Raw genomic sequence first — 11,460 nt, 5'->3', positions numbered from 1 at the left:
GGTGGCGTGATCCACCTTTGGCCTGCAGCTGTTTTCATTGATGATAATGAGTTTTTCCTTTGTCTTTTCTCACAGATCTAATCAATTAAATTTTTGTGTATTTCATCTAATGAGGTCCATGTGTACATTTATTTGTTTATGTTGTTAAAATGTATTTACAATAAATAAATCCTTGATCTTGCAAAATTCCATCATGCTGTCTTATCATCCAAACCATATTTTCCATCCTTCTTCTTTGCTTCCAACATTGTCATTCCAATAACTAATAATTATCACGTTTCTTGTTTGCACATTTAATCAATTTCAGAATAAATTGGTAGAGTGGTTCAATTTCTTCACTATTGTATTTAATGGTTGGTTCATAAATTTGCATAGTAGTTTTATTATCTGCTCTTACTTATAGGCATATGGATATTATTCTATCATAGTATTATACTTCAAGATAGACCTTGGAATATTCCTCTTAGTGATTAATTAAGCATCATTCCTCTTGAATTTGTCATTTCCAGCATAATAAATCACATGGTTGTTTAATTCAGAATGGCCAATACCACTCTATTTCAACTCACTGATGGCTAGGATATTGATCTTTGTGTGTTCCATTTCATTTTTAAGACTTTGAAATTTCCCATATTTATACTTTGTGCATTCCAAGTTCTGATTATTTATGAATGTTTGCAATTCTTTCTGTACATTTTTACTTGGACCCTGTCAATCACTGGAGGTCCTGACAGCTTTGTCCCATCCACATAATTAAGGTACTTGGAAGTCATATTTTGAGGGATTTCTAATCTGAGAGGTTCATCTTTTGACAGCATATCAGACAATGTTCTGCTTCTATTGGTTAGATTTTCTGTTGGTACCATCTCAGAACTAAACAACCTGCTCTTTCCTTCCAGTCTATTCTTAATCTGGAAGCCCTGCTGAAGATGTCTTGTGCAGCAATTTACCTAATGCGATACAGATTTTGTTCTCTGGGCTGCTATTGCCACGAGTATTGAATGAGGATCCACGTAATACAAAATCTTTGACAACTTAAGCCTTTTCTTCCATTTATCACGACGTTACTTCTTGATCCAATTGTGAGGATTTTGATCTTCTTTACATTGAGTTGTAATCCATGCTGAATCCTTGATCTTCATCAGCAGATGTGGTGTCATCTGCATATTGCTGGTTATTAATAAGCTTTCCTCCAATCCTGATGCAATAATCGTCATCATATAATCTGTATGTTCTGATGATTTGCTCAGCATATATATTGAACAAGTATGATGAGAGAATAAAACCCAGATGCACACCTTTCTTGATTTTAAATCACTATGCAGTATTCCCTCATTTTCTTCCCGCAACTGGCTCTTGATCCATGAACAAGTTCTGAGTGAGATCAATGAAGTGGTCTGGAATTCCCATTCTTCTGAAGGTTATCCATAGTATTTTATGGTCCACACAATTGAATGCCTTTACTTAGTCAACAAAACACAAGCAAACACATTTTTATTTTTCTATGCATTGAGCCAAGATTCATCTAGTATCAGCAATGATAACCTGTGTACCACTTCCTTTTCAGAATCTGGGCTGACCTTTGGAAGTTCCCTGTTAATAGACTGCTACAACCATTGTTGAATAATCTTCAGCAAAATTTTATTTGTGTGAAATATCCATCATATCATTCTATAGTTTGAGCATTCTGTTGGGTTCCCTTTCTTTGGAATAGGCACAAATATGAACGTCTTCCAGTCAGCTGGCCAAGTAGCTGTCTTCCAAATTTCTTGGCCTAGATGAGTGAGCACTTCCAGTGCTTTTTCAGATTTCTGAAAACATTTCAGCCAGATTCCATTAATTCCTGGAGCCTTTATTTTTAGCTAATACACTCTAATACACTCAGTGCATTTTGAACTTCTTCCTTTGCACCATTAGTTCTTGTTCTTATGCTACCTCCTGAAATGGTGGACTGTCGACTAGTTCTTGTTGATACAGTGACTCTGTGTATTCTTTCCATCATTCAATATTTTGCCTATAGCGTCTTTCAACACATGTAAGATATATGGGGGGAGCCGGGGGACGGCGAGAGCGGGGCAGCGGGTCGTGGGCGTGGGCTATGGGCAAGGACTACTTCCAGACGCTGGGCTTGGCCCTCAGTGCGTCAGACGAGGAGATCAAACGGGCCTACTGCCGCCAGGCACTGCGCTATCACCCAGACAAGAACAAGGAGCCCGGCGCTGAGGAGAAGTTCAAGGAGATCGCCGAGGCCTACGACGTGCTCAGCGACCCGCGCAAGCGCGAGATCTTTGACCGCTACGGGGAGGAAGGCCTAAAGGGTGGCGGTCCCAGGGGTGGGAGCAGCCGTGGTGCTAATGGGACCTCATTCAGCTACACATTCCATGGAGACCCTCATGCTATGTTTGCTGCGTTCTTCGGTGGCCGAAATCCCTTTGCTCCTTTTTTTGGGCAGCGGAACGGGGAAGAAGACATGGACATCGACCCGTTTTCTGCCTTCCCCATGGGCATGAGTGGGTTCACCAACATGAACTTTGGCCGCTCCCGTCCCACCCAGGAATCCACCCGAAAGAAACAAGATCCCTCTGTCACCCATGACCTCAGAGTCTCACTGGAAGAAATCTACAGTGGCTGTACCAAAAAAATGAAGATCTCTCACAAGCGGCTGAACCCCGATGGAAAGAGCATCCGCAACGAAGACAAGATCTTGACCATCGAAGTGAAAAGGGGGTGGAAAGAAGGGACCAAAATCACTTTCCCCAAAGAGGGGACCAGACTTCCAGCAACATTCCAGCTGACATCGTCTTTGTTTTAAAGGACAAGCCCCACAACATCTTTAAGAGAGATGGCTCTGACGTCGTTTACCCAGCCAGAATCAGCCTTCGGGAGGCTCTGTGTGGCTGCACAGTGAATGTCCCCACTCTGGACGGCAGGACCATTCCCGTCGTGTTCAAAGATGTCATCAGGCGTGGCATGCGGCGGAAAGTTCCTGGAGAAGGCCTCCCCCTCCCCAAAACGCCCGAGAAGCGTGGGGACATAATTATTGAGCTTGAAGTCCTCTTCCCCGAAAGGATTCCCCAGACGTCGAGAACCGTGCTCGAGCAGGCTCTCCCCATCTAGCCACCTGCATGCCCCGAGGACTGACCAGGGACCTTTCAAAACTCAAGGATTTCCAGCTCGTTCCACCAGTAGCGGGCCCACGAGAGGGCGGGAGGGCCCAGGGCGGGCTTTCGTGCTGCTGTATGTTTTCCAGAGAATATATTACAATCGTTCAAAGTCATGGGAAAAAAAAAGATATATGGGTATTTTAAGGAGGTGTCCCAGCATAACATTCTAGAGTCTTTGTTTCACCTGAAAAAGAAACTTTTGCAATACTTGTTGATAGTGGGGATACATGTTTTAAATGCAGATTTAGGGGCCCCACCTCAAGTTGAGTAAGTCATAATATGGGAGAGTGGCCCGGATCTTTGAAATTTAAGCAAGCACAGGAGGGCAGAAAAAATGTACAAACAACTGAAATTCAGACTTTTTATCTTCTAATTCAACCTTTTATCTGGGTCTAGGTTAAAGAATTGCTACTCCTGGCTTGGAGAGATGCTGTCCTGAAGTTTTAGAGGATCTTCTACTGGGTGAGTCTTGGTAGACTGTAAAGAAGCCATTCGAGTTGTAGTTACTCTTTATTTTCCACCAGAGTTGAGGAAATAAATAAGCTCACCCTTATTCTGAGCTCATTCGAAGGTAAAGAATCTTTCTTTTGTTGGAGGGAGGGCGAATGCATGGTACAAAGCATTGTTTCAGAGTAAACAGTGATGCCAGCAGTCATGCCGATATAAAAGAATAATGATGCAGGTGAGAATGCTAAGAGGGGTGGCATGCAATGACTTGGGGAGGGATATGCTAAGAGGGGTGGCATGCAATGACTTGGGGAGGGATATGCTAAGAGGGGTGGCATGCAATGACTTGGGGAGGGATATGCTAAGAGGGGTGGCATGCAATGACTTGGGGAGGGATATGCTAAGAGGGATGGCATGCAATGACTTGGGGAGGGATATGCTAAGAGGGGTGGCATGCAATGACTTGGGGAGGGATATGCTAAGAGGGGTGGCATGCAATGACTTGGGGAGGGATATGCTAAGAGGGGTGGCATGCAATGACCTGGGGAGGGATATGCTAAGAGGGGTGGCATGCAATGACTTGGGGAGGGATATGCTAAGAGGGGTGGCATGCAATGACCTGGGGAGGGATATGCTAAGAGGGGTGGCATGCAATGACCTGGGGAGGGATAACCTTCTTGCTTTGTGATCTGTGTCCGTTTTCTAATTTCTCTGAGTCTTAAGGTCCTTATCCGGAAGGGGGGATAGTGGTAACAGCTATTTCATGGTTTATGTCTTTATTTTTCTTGTGCGGACTATGTGACAACATCTATCAAAGGTGCCTCTAAAATGCACTGTCATCTTAGTGATTCCGACTCCTAGCGACTCTATAGGACAGACCCTATAGGTCTGCTCCATAGGGTTTCCCAGGCACCTCATTCTTCCATGGAGCTAAACCACCAGCCTTTCAGTTAGCAGCCAAATGCTTTGACTACTTACTGTGACTCCAGGTCTCTGAAAGCTCCTAAACATCATTAGCTACTCTGAATATCGGAGCCAAAATGTCTAGTGTGACCAACGGCGCAAGCTCAGAAGTCATTTTTAGCTTCTCGGGTCTAGAAAGGGTATGCTTCGAGCAAAGAAGCATTAGCTTTCTTTCTTACATTTATTTTCATAGAAAGCATTTCACAAGGAAGAAGAGAACCTTTGTAATTTGACATTTCAAAATAAATCATTACTGGGTTCCTTTGGCATGCACCAAAAACACCAAAGTTGCATTTGACTTTACCATTATCAGTGAGGAGGCTACTGGTGCTGAACATGATACCCTGACAACACTGTGTGTTGCCTCTCTGAGTTCTAATTGCCTTCAGTCATGACAGGTCTATTCAGAGAACCAGCATCTTATTTTCATGCAGTCTTAAAGTATCTGAGTATCCTACTATATTCAGGAATGCAATATGTTAATTTGCAGCCCCAGTTGCAGAGTTTAAATGGTCTAATTCTGCAAATCTAAAAGCTTTGAAATGCAGGAGCCATGGTCCCAAATGTTCCCTGTCCCCGAGACATATCAAGAGACCAAACCTCAGAACAGAGGTGGGATCATGATATCCCTCTCTCATTCATTATGTACAATATCTCTGCTCTGGCCTTTAGATTTCCCTGTGCACCTGAGGAAAATGTGGAAAGATAGATTTGAACCGATGCCGTGAGGTAAATGATGCCACATTCCATTACCTGAGTCGCTATCTCCTCAAATAGCTTTTTTTTTCCTTCAGAAGAGCACATCTTTGGAAATTGAGAATATTCAGTGAACAGGACTCATAAATCAAATCATTATCATTAATAATCAAAGTGAGACGCTGTAAGAAATAGCAAATTAATCACAACTGGCAGGTGAAGCTACTTGCAGCAGGTGCTTTCTGCATGCTAAAGGGAGCAGAATTTTCTCCAGTAGGTGTTTTTCCCCTTTTTCTCTCTAGTGAGGACTGTGAACTTCCTGCCTGACTGAGAGCTATAACAGAGCCTACGTTTTCCTGACTGAATGTCTGACTCTGTTTAATGTTCATACATTATGCTATAATATATTTGAACCAGTACTAATAATACAGTTAATAATGACACTTATTTAATATATTGCCGTAATTCAATGTTGTCCATATAAAATTGAGGGTATTTTTCCAGAGGAGGAGAAGAAATGATGGTATCAAGAATTAGACTCTAGATTTATTTCTTTTTTATATGCTTTGAATCTTAATTATTTGACCATCTAAAAATCTTAACCTTTTTGATGCAAATAGTATAACAGTCTAAATATAATATCTTCCACGACCATGAGAGTTTTCATAAGTGTGACTAGTAATGATGCCTTGACTTATGAATTTTAAAAAGACATGTCTTTAGGAGAATTGTGTGATATGTTTTTCTGTATTTTGGTATATGAAACTAAGGATTGATGAGTCTAGAGGAACAAGCTAGGCTTTTTTTTTGAGGAAGGGGGTGTTCAGTACAGTGGTGGTCAGGAGGAAAGACAGAGATGATGTCAAGGAGTCCCAGAAGAAAAAGAATGTTTGGAAACTGACTGTGTTAGCAATTGGACAATTCTGCTTGATGTGATTGAACTATGGAACGATATGATATATGTGCTAACTCCCAATTAATAATAAATTAAGAAAATTAAAAACAAAAGGAAAGGAAAAAAATAATAGAGCACAAAACCTCATGCATCATCATGTTTGCAGAGTTACTGTAAGGAAAAAAAAGAGGTCAAGAACAGCTATAATTATGCCTTGTCCTATAGCAGAGCTCATATTTCTTGATTCAACACTTGATATACAATGTTGCAATTGTCAGTGTTTGTTGACATTTGAAAGGTCACATAGATAAAAAATATTGGAGAAAATACTGTTTTCCGAATTATATTTTTCACTTTTGTGCTTAATTAAACTCTTTAAACCAGACCACAAAAATATCCCCCTGACGTTTTCATAAAGCAGAAGAAGAGTTTAGCTTCACTGCTAGAAAGAGCGCTGCCTTGAGCATGGTGCTCTTAGAACAACTATCGAAGTTGGATCAAAGCAACAATAACAGCTGGAAGGATTCGATAGGAATTCAGGGGGCAGTGCATTATACTAATAGAGGAGAAGCAACTCGGAAACAGAGAGTGAGATTGGTTTCATCACTTGATTACGCAATCAGTCACCAAATTGTACATGTAGAAACTGTGGAATTGGTTATGTTTGCCTGGGTATCATGTCAACCACCACAACAGAAATAAAGTTTGAAGAAAAAAAATATTGAAGCTCAAAAGGTACAGACAGGCATATACCAAGTTCCAGGTTTAAGGGAAGCAAACCAAATACATAGGGATGAAAAGGAAATGAAAGAGTAAAGCACATTTAAGGTTTGAGAAAATGCATTTGAATAATGTCTGGGTGGTTGATAGGATTCATGCTTTGGCTAGCCTTCTTCGTAGGAAATGAGACAAAGATGGAGACTGCTGTTTGCTTCTATCTGGGGTCATACGTTTTCTTCCATGCCCATTATCAATTATCTTAAACTCAATTCAATCTTCCTCATTAGTACTCTAGCAGTTGACTAGAGAGCAATATTAAGGGTCCAAATATTAGGGTTTGGTGAATGTAGAATGATCAAAATTGGTTTGGCAGTTTCCTTGCTATTCACAAGTGTCAGCGTGTTTGTTTCTTATGACTAGTATCATGAGGTCGTTCCATTTAGTAACAAGGCAACACTAAAGTGCATCTGGAATGTGTGTTATATTGAAAAAGAGCCAGGAAAGTGGTTTGAAAATAGAGGAGGTGAAGGGAGATGTTGGACAGGGCAAAATGTGACAAAATAATAATTTATAAATTATCAAGATCTCATGAGGGAGGGAGGAGAGGGGAGGGAGAGGAAAAAAGAGGACTTGATGTAAAGGGCTTAAGTGGAGAGCAAATGCTTTGAAAATGATGAGGGCAATGAATGTGCAGATGTGCTTTACACAATGTATGTATGGATTGTGATGAGTTTTATGCGCCCATAAAAAAACGTTTTAAAAAAAAGAAAATAGAGAAATATGTTTTCTTTCTTTAACATGACAAAGATAAGTTACTATCTCTTGGCTATTTTCTCGACCCCTTCACCATTTTTTTTCCTTTCAGTTTCTGTGTAATATGGTTTGTCATTCTCGTTGGAGTTATTTCTTCACTAATCTTTCTCAAAGGGAGTTAGTGACTAGGCATGATGAAATTGCTTCAGACTTTGATGAGCTTTCTTTGGGGGAACTTGCCCTCTTCTTGAGCTGCCTGGCAGGTAGTCTGAGGAATGGAATTCCGACTCTCTAGTGATGCCCAGGACAGGATTCTCACAAAATGTGCTCATTTTCTATTTGAAAGGCTTATTATCTTAGACTATGCTGACAAAGTCACAGTTCCCTTTGGGGGAGCCTAGAAATCTATTCTGAAACTTTAAGAAAAATTAGCAAAATAGGAAATGTGACATATTTACCTATTTTTCCCTCTGGCATTTGTGAACACTTGTTAAAAGGTTAAGGTGTTCCCTAAATGCCTTCCCTTTGGACCCGCCCCACCAAAGCACTTTCTGCTCATTTGAACCTGGAGGATCGCTTACGTAATTGGAAACCCCAAAACACCATTTCCTGATACTCAATGCAATGATTCATCAGTTATAACATCCAGGATCTCAAACACTTCACGTGGGTGTTTTCACAAGCAGATGCCCTGCTCCAATCAATGGTCTGACACAAACTTTCCAATTCTTTCTTGTCCTCTATCTCTTCTTGCGCTTTGTCTTCCTCTCCTTTCTTTCATGCACCCCTCTGAGTGTGATTTCAGGAGCTCACACAGCACTACAGACTAAAGTTGGGCTGTGGTGACTTATTACTTGCTATCTTAACAGCATGAATGTAAAAAAGTGCCTGAGCAATAATGCACATTAGGTTATTCAATAACACAAGGAATGTAAAGCGATTTCATATCTCCTTGAATCAGGAACATTAATTAATCATGTGATGAGAATGAAACGTTCTATTTACCAGTGCAAGAGGCTGCCAAGATCTTTCTGACTTTAATTATTGCACATGCTGTTGTGGAAGGAAAAATTAATTTAGTTATTAAATTGGAGGGTGCTTTTTTTTCTATCCTGGCTAAGTTGGGAAGTAGCCAGGCCATAACGCTAACGTTATGAGAGTGGGGATTTGGGTTACTTTTATTAAAAGCTTTCTCCACCTTTATTTAAAGAAGAATAGAAAATGAATGTGTCGGGAACGGTACACAAAGCTCATTTCTCATGGATGCAGATGTAACACAATCAATATTTTATTTTATTTTTTTATCAGCCACAAATTGATTGCAGTGAAATGTAAGATTTATACTCTGTCAAAGTGTGAATCATGACCCGAGGAAGTGCATTCTGCCGAACTGACTGCTGTAGTTTGCCTGGGAGCAGAGCATCGTGACAAAGGAGGAAGGTGACAGGACATTAAGGATGTAATAATATGGAGGTAAGGTGGCAAGGGGAACTGAGATAACTTTCTTTTGCCTATCTTGCTTCCTTACTTTTACTACTCTATAAAAGTCCTCACTTTCAGCTAACAAGGTTGTGTCATCTGCATATCACAGATAGTTAGTTAAGAGCTTCTTCTAATGCTGATAGTGCATTCTTCATTTTATTTAAAACATTTTAAACCATTTAGTAGAAGCTCTTACAGATATTATTATAATCCATAGTTTCATTGATCAAGTATAATTGTACAATCACTATCATTATTTTCTATATATTTTCTTTTCTCTTGAACTCTTTAAAATCAGCTGCCCTTTATCCCCTCCCTCCACCACCTACCACCTCCATGGACACTTAACATATTATTACTAGTAAGAGTCTTGCATATCTTATACCATCTAATGTATCCATTCACCTAAAATTCTGTTGTTTGTTCTCCTCGAGTGGGGTTATAAATTCTTCATTGCTATCAGTTCTCCTTTACCACCCCTCACCCCACCCCAACTTCCTGTGCTCTCAGGAAATAATTACTCCCATTACTATTTCTGAGGGGTTTCTCTATCTTGTACCCATTACAAAGAAAGGCAATCAAACAAAATGTGCAAATTATAGGAAAACATCACTAAGATCATCTGCAAGTACAATGTTGCTGAAGATACTCCAAGAATAGTTGCAGCAGTACATTGACAGGGAGCTACCAAAGGTTCAGGGCCCATTCAAAGGAGAACGTGGAACAAGAACATGATTGATGTCAAATGGATCTAGGGGGGAAACAGAGTAACAGAATGATCCTTACTTGATTTACTGAAGAGGCAAACTCATTTGACAGTGTGGACAAGAACAAACTATGGACAGTCTTAAGAATCGTGAGACTTCCAGAAAACTTTACTGTGCTTATAGAACCCGTACATGGATCAAGAGGGAGTTGCATAAACAGAATAAGTTATGTGGCTTTAAATCAATAATGGCGTGCCTCAGGGGTGTGTTGGTACTATATTACTCAATCTATATTCTGAGTAAATAACCTTTGAAGCTGGTGATCTGAAGAAGAAGGTGGTATCAAGTTTAGAGGAAGGCTTAGTAAGGAACTTCACATGCTGATGACACAGTCTTGCTTGCTGAAAGGGAGGATGACTTGAAACACTTGTTCCTGATGAAAATCAAGGTCTGCAGCTTTCAATGTGGATTACTGTTCAAAATAAAGAAAACTAAATTATTCACAATTGGACTTACAGGTCACATCATGATAAAAGAAGAAAATATTTAAATTGTCAAAGATTTTGTCTTGCTTGGGTCCACAGATGATACTCATGGAAGCAGTAGTCAAGAGATGCATTGCACTGGGTAAATCTGCTGCACAAGACTTCTTTAAGGTGATGAAAAGCAAAGGTATTATTATTAGAACTAGTGTGCACTTGATCCAAGCCATTGTATTTTACTTGTTTCATAGTCATGTTAAAGCTGAACATTGAAAAAGGAAGACCAAAGAGGAATAAATACATTTGAATTATAGTGCTGTAAAGAATATGGAAATATCTCCACAGGGAAAGTGGGACCAGATTTCAACCCAGTGTCACAAGGTGTCAATGCAATATCCCGGCATGGAGTAGGGAACCAGTGGAGAGGTCTGGGAGGCTGGCCCCAGCACCATAAATTAAGTGGATTCCTGCCCCTCCCCCGAAAAGAATTTGTTCCAAAGGACGACATTGACTCTGCAGCTCCGGGAGATGAACATATCTGATCAGAGCACACGGGAGAAGATGAAGGGGCAGGAGGAGAGAGTGGAGCACAGCCTGGCCCACCAGGCCGTGAGGATGATGTTCCTGAGTAGAGCAGCCAGTCCACAGAGAGAACAACATGGCTGGCCCCACTATGAGAAATGATGCCAATCAGTGACTAAGGGTGATACAGGGGACAGAACCGGAGACACAGTGTGGGAAATGCACCTGACCTGATCCCACCACACCGAGGCAAATCACTGGGGGAGTGCAGCGGAACAGCAAGGGAATGGAGTGGCAAGGTCCCCAGGGAATGCTGAAAGTGGACTTTGGGGCCAGGGCGTTGTGCCCCAACAGACTGGACTGGAAAACGCTCCTAAGGGCCAGCAAATGATCCTTGAACGAACTACAAGCCTTTCTTTTGTGAAGTGTTTTGTTTTGTTCTTTGTCAGTGGTTTGTTTTTGTTGTTTTGTTGTCTGGTTGTATACTGTTGCTTTGTTTTCCTCTGTCTTGTTTTCGTGCATGTTAGTGTCTCCACAGGTCTGTCTGAATAGGACAGGCTGGATGAACTATCTGGAGGAAAAACAACGGGACCGACAGTTCGGGGGGACTTGGGGTGGGGGGTAGGGGG

The 11,460-nt window shown here is 41.0% G+C and overlaps 1 pseudogene; it reads left to right on the top strand.

Annotated features, from left to right (window-relative positions):
• The first annotated feature begins 2,076 nt into the window (after nt 1-2,076).
• Nucleotides 2,077-3,231, top strand: LOC142451302 (dnaJ homolog subfamily B member 1 pseudogene; annotated as a pseudogene).
• Nucleotides 3,232-11,460: the final 8,229 nt, after the last annotated feature.

This window comes from Tenrec ecaudatus, chromosome 6 (assembly GCF_050624435.1).
Source record: "Tenrec ecaudatus isolate mTenEca1 chromosome 6, mTenEca1.hap1, whole genome shotgun sequence".
Taxonomy (NCBI): domain Eukaryota; kingdom Metazoa; phylum Chordata; class Mammalia; order Afrosoricida; family Tenrecidae; genus Tenrec; species Tenrec ecaudatus.
This window is presented reverse-complemented; position numbering and strand designations above follow the sequence as displayed.